Below are 18,938 nucleotides of genomic sequence, written 5' to 3'. Positions count from 1 at the left end.
CTCTCAATGTTCGAAGAATTGAGGAGGAAATCAAGCTCTATCTACCAGTGAAGAGACAAACATAGAAACAGAGCACTATCTCATTACAAATTTCTAGGACAATATATTAGAGCTTCCCAAGGAGGGGCGGGGAGGGGGAAGCTATGTGAACAGTATAGCCCTGGGGACCTGAGGGTTGTGAGATAAGCTAAGATACCTTGAGAGGGAAAGCATGACTCAGAAGCATTACAATATATGAAAAATACTTTTTAAAAAACTTCTGAATCTCACAGGCAGTGAATTAAGTTTCTGGAATTCCCTTAACAACTTTATAACTTCATTTTCAGCAAAAGTGAAAGCCCTCAAATGTTGGCTGATTAGTCCTTCTGCTTCACCTCTAGAGGAAATGGGCTGTCAAAGAAAGCTTCTGTCTATGTCTGATTCCCAAGCTAATATTTTCAGAGTCAGAGGAATGAGTAAGTAAGAACTTTCACCAAAAAACATGATGATATTTTTATGTGTACTGTTTATAGACAGCAATGCTGCAGTTTTAAATGGGTATTCATTAGCCAAGTACAATTTTTTTGAATTTCAGAACCAAAATAAAACATTTTCTAGCAGTGCTTCATAACAAGAGGTGGACAGAGTTGTGTTTTTTTTTAATAAAGGGTAGGTAGAAAATGAAATTTTCCTTCCATATGTTTAATAATGATCTTTTATCTGTTGTATTTGTCATATATATGACTATATAATAAACTTATGTACAGCTCATGGTACAGATTTGGTTAGCATAAGCCTAAAAATTGTGGTAAAAGTCTCCATGAGTCTGGTTAGTCTTTGTGGCAGTTTTATTTAGTGCACATCAGCTTCTGAAACCATTAGGACAAAACAGCTGCTTTCAACTCGTGGGCCAGAAAACCTAGATACCCTTATGCACATACATGTCTACAGGAAGACACATCAATGTCTCATTTAGTGTCTCAAGACACTCCTGTAACCCTTGTGTAAACAAATCAAAGCATTAAGGCATTTGCAAAAATATTAGTAGAAAGTTGTATGCACCAGTTCAGTTTCTGTATGATTCAGAGATTCCTGGAAACTTCAAGAAGCCCAAGATTGAGATATTAGTACAGGGAGAGTGGGGATGGAAGATGAAGGCTTATGACTGCCCAGGAAATGGTCAGCGTTTCTCAGGATCAAGTCCAACATTTTTAGCTTTTAAAAATACTGCATGGAAATAACTTCTATTCTTTTCATTTTGACAAGCCTCTCAGACTGGCTTTGGTTACAATTCTTACAGTAACATAGTTCTCTTGCGGAACCCACAGGCCATAAAAACTAGCTGCCTGTATTGTTCATTGACAAAAAAACATTGTGGTGTTAAGTTATAAGGCTTTGTAAAGTAAGACATTTCTTTTGTAATCTTCTGTTGTTCTTTTCCCCCCCTAGGGAAAACTATTATCTGCTTCAGCTGGTCCTTGAAAAATGAAAACGTATCTCTTTCTGTCAGGACATGAGGGCACTAATAGACTTTAACGACCCTGACCAGCCTCGCCTGGGGTGTGCTCTCACACCCTCCCGCGGGCACAGGAGCCCCATTTCAGCTCAGCCCTGGGGGTTTCAGTCGCTTCCTGGGCTGTGCTGTAGGAGTGTGGGTCTCCAGTTCAGCCGTGCCTGTGCCTGTGCCTGTGCCTGTGCCTGTGCCTGTGCCTGTGCCTGTGCCTGTGCCTGTGCCTGTGCCTGTGCCTGTGCCTGGCTGTGGGTGTCTCTGATCCCAACCTGCAGATTCACGTCCTGGCCTGACTTTGGATCTGCCTTGCCACTATGGACATGCCTAGCAGTTACTGGGCTGTGTCTGATTCTGGTTTCTAGCATTGGGCCTGATCCTGGCTCACGTTCCTGGCTTGACCTTACACCATAGAGCTGTTGTTGATTTGGACTTTTGGTTGAACCTGGCTGCTACCTGGGCCTGCCCTGCTCAGCTTGCTCAGGTGTGGTGGGGCTACGTTATTGTCCTTGGCTCCCTATCCCGTAGGAAGCAGCCAGCCCTTGCTGTTCTCTGACACTTCCTACACAAATGAGACCACCGATCCAAAGGTAGATACGCAAGTCATTCAGGTCCAAGAACTTATGTTCCTTGAAATAACAAAGACCTTGCTAAACTTTGGAAATGAATTTATTATATTATTACAAAGTGAAATTTGGGTGGGGCTTTGTTAAAAACTGAATGTTATTACCAGAAAACTGGAGATTGAAAGAAACTAATTATACTTTAGTAATTGTAACTTTTGTCTCCAAGCAAAAAGAGAAGCATATAAAATATGGAAAGTCAATCTGATCTTTTTTTTTCCTCTTTGGCCTGTTCAAATGTTAAGTAAAAATAAAATACATGTCCTGGATTCTTTGCTCAATAAGTCTACTGTAATGAAGAAAGAATGATATACGCAAGATGTGAATATAGTCCTATAGCTAGGGTTTTTTGTGGGCTTGACCTTTTTTTTAGTATTTGCACTTATGTGTAAAGTGCCATATAAGTGTATGTAGGACAAGAGTCTTAAATGAGGAATAGACTGTACTACTATTAAAATTAGTAGCAGAGCTTCAATTAACTTCAAAGGAAACAAGATGGATCCATGCATTTCCAATAAAGTCTGTGTTTGTGCCTGTATAGTGTTCATCCTAAGGAGACTTGTAAGGAAACATTACTCCCCACCTATCATAAAGGTATCATGACTAAGATTTTATTCTTGTGTGTGTAAGCCTTTATTCGTGTGTATAATAATGGTATGTATACACAAATTTTCTAAGCATAGTTCTCAAACTAAAGTGTTTTTTTTTAAATACCTACTAGAAAATATTAAAAAGACCTATTTGTTTAATTCAAAAACAGCTGTTTTCAGATTGATATTAGGAAAAAGGCTGAGAGATGATAAAAGGCCCCTTTCTCTGTTTTTCTTTCAAGGTTGGTGAATTAACAGTGCTTATAGTGTCATAGCACAGTGGTAAGCTGTGTTGGAAGCTCTAAATGCGTTTTGTAATAGCTTGGAAAAGAGTTTGTAAAATTACTTTAAATGAGGCAGTATTCTGTTTTGAAGATTTTGTAAATCTCATAAGGTATTGGAAAAAGAAAATCTGCTGTAATTACTTAGTAAAAAGCAGGATCTTTTCAGCTTTTACACTAGCTCTTTAATTATTTAGACCATCCAGATAGGCAATTCTATATGGCAATTCTGAGGCTTGTTCTGTTACAACTCCCAAAGTTACCTGTTTAAAATTAGATAGCAATGTTCATTTGTCAGAGCTGTAGCCAGTGTTTAGCTGTAGTCTTAATTTTAGATAAATACAATATTGTTTTATAGAATTATCTGCCTTTAAGTGCATGAAGCTTGTATGCAGATGCTATAGAATAAATTCTGTACTCTCAGCTGAACAATTTTGTTTGAGTTCTGCTGTAAGGCCAGCTGGGTTCAATGTTTTGTTACTGATTCTTCAGATCTTCAAGTGCTTGTTTAATTTGCCTGCAGTGAGTTGTTCACTAGCTAATGAAGTACTGAACAGCATAGGGGTCTGTCTTTGAGATCAGATCATGGTCATAATTGTTTCAAGTGATTAGCCTTTCTATATTGAGTAGTTCTCTGAAATAATGGTTATGAAGGTAAGGATTTTTATTTAGGTGTCTGTAGAATCAGAAGTTTTATGACAAAACTCTGGTTTATATGTCTTACTTTTTCTACCAACTTGAAGAATGTTTATAACTGACAGTGGACTGAGTCTATTTCTCAGACTCAAATGTTTTGTCTTTTTAAAAAAGGAAAATAAATGCTTTTGGAGATTTTAAGAAATGTCTTCAAGATTTCAGCCTATACTTAAAATGAATGTGATGATAGGTTTTTTTTTTCAGTTGGGGGTCCTAAGTACACTGTTGAAAGTTGCTGATGTTCTTATGAATATTAACTTGATTTGTTGTCTGATTCTTGATTTTGCTCTTACAGGGTTTGATAGTAAATAAAAGCGGACTATAGTACATGGGTTTATATGTAAATGTACTTCACCCTTGTTACCACATATTCATTATAATTAGCATGGAGATTGGCAGCACAGGCTTCAAGCTGCTGTTTTTCTTCCTATTTATGTTCAGATCAAGAGAAACAGCAACAAAACTCTAACTCCTGTTTTAGTATGAAAAATGAAAGGTAGATGTTAGCCGAAGTTGTTGTCATCCCCCCTCCCTTACAAATAGCCCTTTCCTTTTTTCATTATTTTGTCTGTTCCTCACTTTGTGAAGTCTTAGGTGATGATTCAGTTCCTAGATAATACTTCTATTAGTATTTATCCAGTTCATTCAGTTCCTTGAGATAGATTCTTTTTAAGACTCAGATGGCACATAGAAGAAAATGAGGCCAAAGATTTAAGCAGATACTTTTAATTATGACTAGCTATAATGTAAGTTGGACAGAATCCTACAGGACAGCAAATTAAGCTAATCTTTTCTGTACAAAACTTTTATGCTTACAGCACAAATCATACAGTGCAGTAGCAATTTGTTCCATATAATAGTTTTTTTCTAAACTGATGTTTTTTATTTTTGTCCTTGATTGCTGAGCCAGATTTTTACACTTGCGTGAATTCGGAGGTCAAAGCAGTAAGTTCTTAATTGAATTACCTCCTAGACTGCAGAAATAAGGCTGGACATAAGAGTAAGAATCTATCTCCCCATTTTCCTCCTTGCAGTAAAAATTGTTAGCTTTTTAAACATAATGCAACAGAGCAAGGAGGAAGAGGAACAGGAACAGAGGTCTTCAGGAAGGGGAAGTTGTACGATTCAAATATGGAGGGAATACGAAAAGTAGTATGTATGTTATTTATCTGTTTAGTCACAGAAGTTGAATGACAATTATAATGAAATATTTGTGATTCTTCAGGGGAGGACGTACAACATTTCATCTGTCATGACAGGTCTATAGATGTTGGGCTGAACTCATTTGTGCTCTAATGTAAGGTTGTGAACAGTATAGAAAACTATGTGAACATTCTAGTTTTCATCACATGAAAGATTAGATGAATAGCGCAATATAGCCCAATGAGTCCGAGCTCTGCAGTGCTTAGGGGAATAAATGACCTGAAGGACGAACAATCCAAATTTTTTATTGAAGTAGGGGCCTGATTTCTTGTAACTGGATTATGCGTAAAGTGTTATGTTGTCCATGAGTGACCTTGGCATTTGCCTGGATGACCAGTCTCTCTCTCTGTGGTTAGAGCGTTTTTACCAGCCCCCTCCAATTCAGCTTCAGGCATTTGCTGAGTTAAAGGATTTACCAGATCATATGAGGAGCAGTTTAGGATGAAACATAGTTATTTACTGTGTAAATGTTACTTCTTTTACAGTTAGTATTTAAGTCTACAGGGATGAGTGTAGGCTGGCTGTTATAATCCTACGCATATTTATTTAGTCACTTGTATGCTAAAAACATTCAAGTTCTTCCAGAATGTAACTAAATGTGTTCAAATCTCTCCATTGACTGTAGAGATCCTGGTGTCTGTAGTCAATGTTACCCAAGCAAACTAGCTAGCATTTATTCCCCTTATGTCTTCAGATCACATGGCAGATACTTCATGTAACATTCATAATTATTATGGATAGACCACAGTCAGGGCTCACGGACAGTGGGAAGAGCTTTCCCTAAGCTCCAGAGGAGTCTATGTCAGGAAGTCAGTGAAAGTTGATGAACTTCAGCAGTACTGGACGTATGGACCCATCAGCCAGGGCCCAGTGGTCACATAAGTAATGGTTAACAAACCTTTAAATCTTTCTAGTTTAGTAGATTTATTTTCTCTGCCAAAAATGTATCTTGTTCTAGTTTATGTACTAATAAAATGCATCTTGGAGATTAAAAGTGCTTTGGTGTGCTTGCCTCCAAGAGTTGCAAGTAGTTTTATTATCAAGCTTGAGCCAATTTTTCCTCGTCACAGAAGCTCACTACAGTAGGTCAGAACAGCAGATGTTCAGTGACTTGTCCCTGGTACCTTTTTTGCTGCATAGTTGCTAGAGCAATTTTTACCTTAAGGTCTGCACTCTCTGCTTTACAGTGAACGATATTTAGGAGCAGTCAGTAACACTCTGCTGTAGGGCAAGGAGGCAGTTTTGAAACATAAGAGGAAGCCTTCATGTAAACAATGAACACATTCAATGATTAAGTAATAGCATAACCATAAGCCTGAGCAAGTATCTTACACCAGCAAACATTTGAATTTCAAATGAAACTGCTTATTGTGTTGTCATTAAAATGATGGTGAAAACCAGATACTTCTGTGTCAATCAGTTCAAGGGCTAAGGCTCAAATGTAATACACACTCAATGCGGGGAGCTCCTTCAGAATTCAGTTTTAGTTATGAAGTAGTCCTTATTCCTAGGTCTGAATTTTTAAGCCTCACTGTACACAGCTGATGCAGTTAATGTGCACCCATGAGGCTTGTGAGCAGAAACTGAAATGTAAATGTCTGTGTCCAGTTTTAGAAGGGGGAAGGAGTATTTTCTGAACTTTATACTAGCATGTATGAAAGTGCTGTTATGCCATTACTTAGAGATCTAAATGCAGCTGGAATATACTTCATAGCTTTCATTTAAACTTTTATTGATTACTGACCCCAAATAAATTACCCACAAACTGGAACATGAAAAGCTTTGCTATGCAGAGGTGTATTTAATTTAACATGGTAGTAAATATAGTTATACAAGAGGGAGAAGAATCTTAGGAAGACTTATCTGATGCTGTAGATGGTGAAGTCTCCAAAGGATAGAAAAAAATAAGTCAAGGCCACAACCCCAATTTACAGCATAACAAAATTAGAAATTGGAAGGATTTGGGGGAAATGCACCTCTTAGGAAGAAACTTTGGTTTTGTGTCTCTTGGTGTGCCGCTGTGTCCTGCCTTTGTAATTGAGTGCGGTACTGAGGATGTACAGTGTTTCTGGTCTTCCTTTTTACGGTGTATAGAGACTGGGGGTAATGGTTTTTCTGAGTTTTACACTGCAGTTATAGTGCAGGATTTTATATGTAGATGTGCACAATGACGTCCTTATAACTGATCATAAGGTTATGCTGAATGTGTACTTAATGAATTAATGGTAATACGGTGTGTTCAAAGGACTTGGGTGTGTACTATGTCGTTGCAGTGATAACTGAATAATCTTCATTCCTGCATATGTAACATTTACATTTACCTGGAATCACCTAACTTTGATGTGCATGGATCAATGTGCTCATATGGTCTGGTTATAAGTGATGAATAATATAGGAACTAGAGGCTGAACCAAAGAAATAAAATTATTTTGCATACTAATTACTATACGATTTGATGTTTTCTTCAAAACAGAAGGTTTTATCACCAGTTTAAGTTGAATTTATATGAATTAACAAAGATTAGTATAGGGGTTTTTAAAAAAATATGAACAGTAATACTTCATATAATACTAATTCAGGGCAAGAAAACACTTAAAGATTAAGTTGCAGAATAACAATTCATTGTATGATATTTTTACAGTTAATAGAATTGTACTTTTTATCTTGGAAATACTTAATAAGCAAATGTCTTCTATACAGATGGGTTGTAGAAAGAACAGCTGAATCTATTACCTACATGATACTCTGGCTGGGATCAGTGCATGGAAATTTAAGATCCTTGTTAGGAAGCGGTGTATCTCTGGATTTGCTAAATATCTTTGGAACTGGCATTCAAGGTATGTAATTATTTGTGTGAAACAAAAGAAGAAAGAAGGCTCAGTGTTGTGATTCTTTCATAGACGTTTTTTTACTGCTTGTTGGAAGTGTTTTTTTGTTTTCCTTTCTTTGACTGTGAATTCATCACCTGCAACTTGAAGTGCAATTAATTCCATGGTTACTGTGTTTTCTCATGGATGCTAAGGAAGAGATGTGTAAGAGCAGACAAATTCATGTAATGTTGTCTGGTTGGGTCATCTGTGTCACTGAACAAACACAATGTAGGTTGCAATGTCTTTTTTCTAACTCTGGGACTTGCTCTGTATACAAACTTCCTACCTTGTCTCATGTTGTGCTTTCCTTAATGAAGTATTTATTTGAAACCTGTTTCCCATTTGATTTTTTTACTTGCATCCTAACAAGACGTGACAGAGGGTAGCAGACTGGTAAAGCATGAAGACCTGTGAATAAAGAACCTGTTCCATCTTATTAAATTTTTGAAAAAATATAAAATTGAGAGAACTGTTTCGTATGCTATTAGATTATTTCTTTGCAGTTGCAGGTATTTTGATGACAGTGTTTCAGATTTAGTGTGTTTTTAATGTATCAAACGTAATTATCTTCCTATAGCTTCTTTGTCAGTCACACTTTTTAAAATGAACTAAATGTTTCTCCTTTGCTTTTTAATTATTCCACAGATTAATATATTGTAAATTGACTCATTTCTATACCTCAAATTAAGCTAGTTCTGTTTCAGCTTTTTCTCAATTACTGCTGTAATTAAGACCTATAAACCCATAGCAGAGAATAAAATAAGAAAGCTAAAAAAAATTAAAAAGGGGGGGAGCATCTCTTTGTCTTCCTTAATAATAAATTGCTTAAAACTCTTTCTGAAACAGCCACTACAAGGGAAATGATTAAGGAACCTGACAGCCTATATGTAGTTTTGAAAAGAACATAAAGTTTTCAGACAGTAGTCTCATCAGGGATCCCAGTTGCAAACAGTCTGGAGTGTACCCACTTAATTATATGAAAACCTGGCGTAGTGCTCTGGGGAAGAATTAAAAAATGCTAAACCTGCATCCTACACTGAAGTGGAATATTTAATCAAGTCAAAAGCTTCATTGCACCCTACAGCAAGCCAAGTTAAATCTAGGCTGTTAAATATTTTATTAGTGTTGATGTTCATTCTAGCCATATATCAGATCATGGTACAACAACAGAAGTATTTCTTTCACTTAGAGAATGTAGGAATATGATACGTAATTTTCCTTGACACTTATGATGGTTACTATGGAAAGTGGCCTCAAGGAGAGCTGTGCTTGAGATATGAAGTGGCCCAGGCTGAAACGTGTTAAGATGCTCTGGATGCCATACAGGAAAGAACAATTCATAAATGTGTACCGTTCCATTCTTTTTACACTGCTAGGCACCATTAAATACATCAGTATATAAAAAAAAAGGGTATTCTAGTAACTCACTGACACACAGACTATTTTTACTGAAGCCCAAGGACACATCTGAAAAATAAAAAAAATAAAAGAACACGTCCTTTTCTTCAAAGCAAGCTCATGTAAGTGAAAAATATACATTTCCTTGTATGATACTTGAGATGCCAGTTGTATTAAAATTATTTATTTTTTTAACCACTTTTAGCACTCTTTCAATGCTTTGTCAAGCGAACTTGGATTGAAAGTAAGTTTGTGCTGTAGTTTGGGTCAACACATGTCTTTATTGGCTATAAATTATTTGTTAGGTGTTCAGTGGTTTACGATGCTTGCACTGGAGGGCCACCATAAAAGCAGTTATACACCTAGTATGTCAGAAATACATTTTTCATACTTTTGAGATCTTCCAGGACATTGCTTAGGGATTAATGCATGACTGTGTGCCATAAATTTAAATGATAGCTGTCTTCTTCCTAAAATGTTTATTTCAAAATGCACTAAATTCAGGTCAAAATATTTCTAGACACTAATGATCATTACAAACCTGTCATTGTCTTTGGCAGCTTACTACAGATAAGCTTTAAATGGAAAATTAATCGCTCTTTTGTTAAAATAGAGCTTAGTTTAAGCAGCTTGCAAGAGGCTGCATGTACTGATAGTATACATAGATTTCTAGTGACTTTCACAGTTTTCATGCCATTGACCCTGAGTAAACAGAAATGCTTTAGAAATGCCAGTTAATTGAAAGTACAATTAAGCTATAGATAGCTGAAAACAATGCAAACCTAAATCCCTGTTTGGTATTTTACAGCGTTGTCTGATTCCTGTTCCCACATAAGCCCAACATTAGGTTGCGGCCAAGAATAAACACAGGACTTAGTGTTGTCTCCACAGTCATTTAATTTACTAAAACAGAGTTCAGCTTGCCTTCTGAAGAAGCAAATCAATAATGTTTTATTATCAGCCTGTCATCTGATGCCTTTTGAAACCACCTTCTTCTTCCAATGTTCTGCAATAATGAAGCCTCCAATGTTGCTCTTTTATACATGTTTGTAGCCTTTTTGAACTTAAAATGACCGCTTGTTTATTATGCTCTACAGAATAAGAGCAAATACATAGGGAGGTCAAAAAGACTAATTACCTCATCTTGGTAATTATGAATACCTCACTAAATATCCCTCTGACTTTTCTCCTTTCAGGGGTGAATTGTTCCAGCTATTGCCACCCCTGAGGCATGTCCACATGAAAAGTGTAGCTGAGTTTCTGACTCCAAAATTGTTGGAATTTGCAGTCCAAGTGATATCTAAACATAGAATCACAGAATGGTTTGGGTTGGAAAGGATCTTAAAAGCTCATCTGGTCCACCCCCCTTCAATGAGCAGGGACATCTTCAACAAGATCAGGTTACTCAGAGCCCTGTCCAACCTGGGCTTGAACACTTCCACACAGAGGGCATTACCACCTCTCTGGGCAACGTGTCCCAGTGTTTCATCACCCTCATTGTAAAAAATTTTTTCTTTATATCCAGTCTAAATCTACCCCCTTTTAGTTTAAAGCCATTACCCCTTGTCCTGTCGCAACAGGCTCTGCTAAAAGGTTTGTCCCAATCTTTGTTGTAACTCCCCTTTAAGCACTGAAAGGCCACAATCAGATCCCCCTGGACCCTTCTCTTCTGCAGGCTGAACAGCCCCATCTCTTTCAGCCTTTCCTCACAGCAGAGGTGCTCCAGCCCTCAGAGCATTGCTGTGGCCTCCTCTGGCCCCGCTCCAACAGGTCCAGGTCTGTGCAGTGCTGAGGTTTCCAGAGCTGGACGCAGGACTCCAGGTAGGGTCTCAATGTAGGTCTCGTATAGGTCTCATATAGACCTGGTATATCTCCCAGCTCTGTAACTTTGAAGTTTAGCCCCTTAATTGTGTAACTATTGGCCCTTCTGTAATTTTATATTTATTAATACCATAATTTTAAAATTCTGTTGCACTTCTAATCTTCTTTATGTTGCCTTTGACATTTAATTGACTTCTTTGGGTTTTTTTCTTGCCTACAGTTTAAACAACTGCATAAAACAAAGCAATTGTGGAGTGACAGCCCCAACATTTGTCTTAGTGTAGGCTGATTCTATCAGATATTGCATGAGTTACTGTAACTGTATTTAAGTGATATACTTTTCATATTAATTTACTCTTTCATAGCCTGAAAAATTATTTCTCTTTGTAGACAGGTTATACTGTTAAAAAGGGTATACAGTGTTTAATTACTTGTGTATGCTTCTGAATGATATTGTGTAATACATGCTTATACATAAAAGTAATGTCTTTCTGCAAGCTTTAAGTTAGATGAACAACTAAAACTTGCCTGTTGCATACTATGCATTTTGTCTCCTGTTGTGTATCTTCACTGAAAAGCAAACACCTTTTCACCCAAATCCTTTATTTAAACACAGTTAATTCTATGCATGTGACCTGCTGAAGAATATGCACAAGTTGGTGAGAAACAACCTTTTTCTGATTACGCAATCAAATATATAGGGCCTTGTCATAAGCAGGTTGTGATAAGCATAGTTAAGTTGATTTTTAATAGTAGGACAGAAATAAGCTTAGCAGTTTTGAAAGTAGATCTGTTTCTGACTACAAGTATATACTTAACCTCATGTAGGTTTCCTGTGAATTTATGGTCTGATGTCTTTGTTTATTTTGATCTCTTTTGTTTGTGATTGAATTTGTATTTTTCCCATGTTTTTTGGTTCATGCAGGCATTGGATAACTTGTCAGGTTGATGGAATTTACTCAGACATCTTTCAATGCTGTTTCACTTAGTCACTGTGTGAAGTGCAGTACTGTTTGGCTTTACTGGGGAATAAATACATATTTATTGCTATAAGCTTGAGATTTTTCTGCTACCCATAGGTAACCAGCACTGGGCTGCAGGCAAGCTAATCTCTCTGCTGATGGATAGCTGTGCTATGAAACTTTCATTTTGAAGGAAACATTCTTCTGGAATGGACATATAGATGGGGAAGGCCACTGAACTGGTGAGCAGAAACTGATGGAAATATGTTATTTTCCTGTTTCTACAGGCAGAAGGTAGCAAAAGCTTGTATAACGTGCAGAATTAATAGCTTGAATAATGTAATTCTACTGCTTTATATGTATATGTGGAGATAGTGCTTGTCTTGAATATCTTGCAATTGAAATACTAAGACCAGTAGCATTTAACTAGAGAGGGAAGAAAGGCTGCATTAAACACATCACCCAAAGGCTTTTCCCTTAAATTTAGGGCCATATTTTGACAGAATAGAGAATGCCAGCAATACACAAAGCAATCTTGGCTTTTACAAAGTAAAAGGCTTTTATGTGATGGTCCAGAATGTGGGGTTATTTTTGTACAAATCCCATAGACAAACTTGTGGAGTTCTTATGCGAGAGCTTTGCTTTTCTCATGCCTATCTTGCATTTGATCTGCCATGCTTCACTTTGTCTGCTGGGTTCATTCTGACTGGATGTTTATCTCCTAAAAATTGCTTGTTTAGCAGAAAACCTAGTGAATCTTTGATTTGATCCTTTTTATTATTGTTCTAGTCCCTTTTTTCTTAAGCACATGCATATTTAAAGAGGACCCACAGAATGCCTTAGGATTTTGTGGCTTTCCAAAAGTCTCTATTTCAACTAACTGTTGTCCACTTATAATAGCATGTCCTTTAAAAAAACAAAACAGAGAAAAAGTGAGTGAGTGCTGCTAAGGTCAATAAACTTGTAACTCAGCTCAGTGGCAGGCAGAATAGCAATCCTGAAGATGCCTTTGCTCTATTCACTTGAAACACTGTTGTCTGAGATTTTAGAATACTTTCAAGAAATATATGAAGCTGCATGGCATTTCAGCGTTGTGTTCAATTAGTCCCAAGGACTTTTACAGAAAAGATCACATTAAAGTACTTTTAAGTAAATGATATATTAATTTAGGGACTGAGGAGATCTTGCTAACTCAACCGGGAACATCGCTGTGTTAGTTTTAAGACCTTTTGATGCAATTGTTATGGTGTCTGATTATTGAGGTTCTTCACCTTACAAATGTTTTCTTTCATCTCTTTCAGTAAACTATCACAGGCATACCCCCTGACCATCTTAAGAGTGTCCTGCCATGAATATACTATCAGTATGTTAAGAGAATAGATATTAAAACGCAGTCAAAAAATTTTAATGAAGTCTTACTAAGAGAGGATTTTTAATGAAATGACACTTCCTTGATTATTGGAATTGGAATCTCTAGCACATGAGCAGTTCTTGCATGCTGAGATGTGAGAAGATAAACTCTTTGTTTCAAATTATATAATCCATGCATGTAGAATATTTGAGGTTGGTTTTCTGGTATACATTGCAACTGCTTTCTTGATTAGAAAAAAATAGCTAAGCCAGAAGATTATTACCTTAAAGTCGTGAAAAGCTGTATTCCTATAAACATCTGTGTGGGCATGGACGTTGTTCACCTGGATAAGTACTTGAAGGATAAGGCCCTGTTTTCCTTAGGAACAGTTTTTCTCTGCCCGTGCAAACAGTTGACACTTCATAATTTCACTGCTGTAGGTCATTGTGATTCTTGTGCGTTCATTTATGCAGAGGAAATAAGTTTCTGATAAGCAGTTTTGTATCTTTTATGAGCAAACACAGTGTTGGCTGAATTGGGAGTTTCCTGCAAAAGTGTCATTTTGATCTATGAATCTTCACTGTAATGAGAGGCGAGAATAAAGCCACCACAAGAAAGAAACTAATGAAAACAAAATCCAGCTGTAATAAGAGACCAGTCAGAAGAACAGTCTTTAGATAACTCTGGCTTCAAAAAGCTGACAGTTTAATTAAAATTCTTATTGGGAACACTAGGTAATATAGCTTTGCATTTAATAGGAATATTTTGCAAAACAATTGTGTGACTATATTTAAAAATACAAGTTAATTGGTTACTGGCTAGAAAAATGACTGAGATTAACAGGCATTCGTGCCATCATCCCACACTGTTTGGTGTCTTGCTATGCTACAAGTGCAATAAGGTGGTGGTCTGATTTTGCATGACCAGTCTTGCAAAATTGAGCTATTTCAATATTTTGTTAAGAATTTTGGATGCTACTGAAACAAGGCTGAAGCAATGCATACTTCTAGTTAAGTCTAGAGCATTATGTCATGAAAGGAAGAAAAAAAGGAAAAAGAGGGAATTAGTGGTTTTACTCCTATTGACACAAATCAAAGATGTGCATGTTGTCTAAAATGCTTTTAATAAAAATGGGCTGAGTTTCAGGTAGGATTCTTTTGGAATGAAATGAAAACCTTTTTGAATAAGAATATTGATAGTTTTCCTTCAGACCTCATAGACAGTTGTTTCTAAGCTTATCTTTGCAAAGTTCATGCAAAGCCTAGTGTATGTCTTGCTTATCTCTTGCATGTTGTAGTGCTTCAGAATACTGCATGACAATCATTTATTTTACAGGACTATGAGCGGGTAAGAATTAATCCAGCTTTACAGCTAGGCTGAAAGAACAGAAGCGAAGCAATTTGCTCAAGGTTATCCAGAAGATTATTGGCAGAGCTAGGATTAAAACTTACTTTTTAAATCCTAAAAGATGAGAATTTGTAACAGGGCCTGAAGGGCAGGTGGTGGTGGTAGTGGTTTGTCTTTTACGAATTTTATTGAAACACTTTCTTGTAAGATTGCTTCTGTCCACAGTAAACCATGTAGGCATATAAGAAACGTATTTTGTCTTCTCTTTTGGCTTTCCTCTTTAATTTATTGTATTTAAGATTAACCATTAGGGCCATATTCTTCAAAGCTTCCTTTCTTATACCCCTGGTAGGTAGGTACCATTGGAATTCATGTCTGCATAAATGGGAGTGCAAAAACTTGAGTGTGACTCAAAAGGCATATTTATGTATGCTTTATTTTTAACCATCATATAAATTGCTACTGTAAGAAGATTACAGTCAATGTGGAAATTTGAGGGCTTTAAGAAATGTCTGTCTATACGTCTGTTTTGATAATTTTAGTTGGCTCTCTGTCAAATATAACTTGATTCTGCTTCTAAACAAAATCTGACTAGCCCCCCAAAAAATCCAAAACCCTGAAACAGATAAATATCTCTATTAAGATGATTGTTGTTGTTGTGCTGTAGGGGTTAAATGCCAATGATTCTTTGTGTGGTTACTACAGTGTGTTGATTTCTATTTATACTGTAAAGTATGTTAAAGGATCAGGAAACTAAATGAGGGGAGAGTCTTAATTAGCATTTGTTACCCCTGTTTCACCCCTGTTTTTCTGTGCAGGCACAGAACAATCTATTGGCTGGTTCACAGTTTAAGCAGAACTCCTTCTCCAAAAAAAGCGAAACATAAAAGCCAGAGGAGTGTTGAGATGGTTGTTATGCACTTGAGCATGCCAAATATCACGCAGTCTATAGAATACTTGTATCTGTGGAAGCATTGACAAAACAATAGTACTTGAGTTATTTTGTTTTAAAATTTTATTGCACTTATTTCATGCTAAAAACATATTTTAAGGTTCTAACTTTAAAACTTTTTGTAATAAATACTTACTGAACAAACCTTTAGAATGCATTTCTTGGTATGTCCATTTAAAAACTTTTTAAAACAAATTGCTTTTCAACCTCCAGTGTTTATGTAGTTAACTGCTTCATAAGGCATTTTTGCCCTTTCTTGCAAAAAGAGCCCTGGAGCACAGAACCTTCATAATGACTCTGAAAATAAAGTTCCAGTTTTGGTATGTTGTGTTACTAAGGGAATTCTTTGGTTCTTTTCCTGTTGTGCCGTGCCACAGAATTTCCCTTCTTAGGTAAACCAGAGGCAACATAAACAGTACTAAATATCACCCAGAAATCAAATGATCAGCTAATAACGCTTGTTACTCAGAAACACCATCAGCATGAACTTTTGGACAATGTATGGCTATTTCTAGTAGTAGCCCTCTCATGAAGTGTCTTGAGATTATTATTGCATGTTGGAGCCAGAGTTCAACCCAGATGTATAAACATCTATTTTTTCATGGAAATTATAGATTACAGTTGCCTTAAGGTTATGCAAGAATTCAGGAACCAATGCTGAAAAAATAGGTATTTCTGTGCAAGTAAAGAAAGAGCTGCATGGAATGTCCGTTTGTCAATTGCTTGAATTTACTGTGATCGAGTATTTAAGACTTTCGATAAAGTGAACCTCAGAAGAAATTATTCATCTTCAGAATGATCTTTTGGTTATAATTGTGTGTATATGGAAACTCTTTTAGTTCACAAATATAAATGGATCAGCAAAGCTTGATGATGCCAATAACTTCTCGGGGATTCCACAACAACAATCTAATTAAAGGGGAGGTGATTTGAGGATTTAGCATGAGAATACTGGAATGCAGAGTAAGCTGAATCTGTTCAGTTTTTGAACAATGTGTTATAGCAAGTTGCTGGACTTGAGCGGACTGCTCATTACAGTGTATCTGGCACTGCATGCCCCTCCAGATGAGAGCTTGTCTTCTTCCTGATAACTTACTAAAACAACGACGTGAGGCATAGGCCTATTGTCTAATTGGGCAGGGATGTTGACAGAAGAGTGTTTCTGTAAATTTAAGTGGGACTTTCTAAAGGCTGTGTTCTTAAAGTACTTTATGAACCACAACAAACTGGGTGTTACACAAATCGCCAAGTCTCTCAAAAAATATTTATTGCATTTGTGACATTTAACCATGGGTGATAATGAGCATGTATTTGTTGAACTTTCAAAGTTCAAGCCCCAGTATAAATCAATCTGGGTCACATCTTGTTGTGTTGAAGCTAATGCCTCCTGCTGAGACTTACTTGCACTTAACATGGCAGAACTTTGCAACTATAGCGCTTGAACGAACTGTGCTGTAACTTTTCAACTGCCCATGATCTGTAGAAATGGTTTCATAGTAGAGGGATTGTTTCCTGAGGTCTGGAAACAAAATCAAATTGAGGAGCCAACAATAAAACTTAAATCTCAACAATTCTTTAAATGTATCAGTTGTCTGATTCCTACTTGGAAAATAAACACTTGTTAGGCTTAGAAAAATTTTGGACAAAAAGTAAGAAAATAAGTCTACTAAAACATTTAACTGCATTGAGCACTGCATCTACTGGACAGTATGCTTATGTAATGTTTACTTAATTTATGTACTCGTTTACAAGCTGCCTTTTCCCCACCTTTTTAAGAGAAACATAGCTTCTCTGTCCTCGTAAGTCTGTGACACATATTTGCAACTTTTACTGGGTTCCTCCAAAAAGTGATGGAGATCTTGACACGAGGAAAGAAGAAAAGGTGGAAAAAAGAAAAAAGGTTCTTAAATCAGGGACCTGGCAATAGCATCATGCAAACTAAATTTAACAGCTAATTTACTGGTGACAGAAATATAATCCGTATAATTTATGCATCTAATAATCTGTCATTTGTGTTTAAGGAGGAGAGCAAGGCAGCATCTAATAAAATGTAGAAGAAAAATCAGTTTGTAAGGTGAGCGACAGAAATGTTCATTACCTCAGTTCTTTCCTGTGGTGTTCCTCCCTTTGTCAGACAGGAGTCTTCAGAGTCTGATCCGTATGAAGTACAGAATTATTACTTTAAAGGACATTTTATTTTTCCCTTTCTTGTCAGTACTTTAAATTGTTCCAGTTGAAAACCAATCAAAGAAGAAACAGAAGATTCTGACTTCATCCCTGTCCAAAGAGAGCAAAGAGAAAAGAGGCCAAGAGCTATTTCAGAGATGAGACACATGTAAGTTAATTTGAAATCACCATCAATCTTTCCAGATCATGTCCAGACTATGTATTAGATACACAGAGGTGAGTAAAAGAGGTTAGTACCTTCTGCGGTCTGTGCCAGATGAGAGGAAATCCAAATGCTATGAAAGACAACTGTAAACATGTGGTACTATGATATTATCCTAAAATTAATTTGTTTTAGAGTTGCAGCTGGAAGTACAAAACAGGAGCGAAGAAGCTGTGGGACATTGGGAAATACTTGAAGCAAAAACTAAGATAGATTCTGGAGTTAAGTTCGTAGCATTTTTTTCTGTTGCTTTTGTGAATGGCGTATGATGATTAGTGATGCCAAAGTCCTAAAGAAGCCCTGGTACAGAGCAATATCCCATCTGTTGTAGCAGCACAAGCTGTCATAGACTTACTGCCCTAATCCCAGTGTAGGTCAGAGGTCTTGATAACCAAGGAATTGATTCAAGGGCATTGACTGTAGCCAAGAAGTAAGACAGCTGTAAAAGTATCTGTTGTAACTCTTATTTCGACTAACACATTTCCTGTTGCACTATGATTTGGGGTTTTTGCTCTCTGTAGGCTTTTGGAAGAGCGGGAGAAGGCAGCATGCAACAGCATTACAAAGCTGTTTTCTGTAGTTAGAGAAGAATTTTGAGACTGTTAATACCATGTCTGAGGGAAGACATGACTCCTCCAGTTAAGTGCATCTTAATAACAGTATAAAATAAGATGCTTCTCTATACATTTGGATGAAAGGCATTTTCTGAAAAATACAAATCTAGTGTAAAATCTCCTTGCTGTGATAGGCATTAGTTCCTATAAAAATGTTTTCTATTTATTACACGTTGGCATTTGGGAGTTCAGAGATATTAGTGATGCGATGAACACATTTATCCACAGGCATTTTTCTATTTGATTAAGAGATACTGTTGATTTAAAAATAGAAAAATGTTGTGTTTGCAGAATAGACAATGGAGGAAACAACCTATTACCTTTGTCTTTTTGTTTATTTATATTGCAATCCTAC

The sequence above is a fragment of the Opisthocomus hoazin genome, chromosome 12 (genome assembly GCF_030867145.1).
Source record: "Opisthocomus hoazin isolate bOpiHoa1 chromosome 12, bOpiHoa1.hap1, whole genome shotgun sequence".
NCBI lineage: Eukaryota > Metazoa > Chordata > Aves > Opisthocomiformes > Opisthocomidae > Opisthocomus > Opisthocomus hoazin.
Note: the sequence above shows the minus strand (reverse complement) of the source record.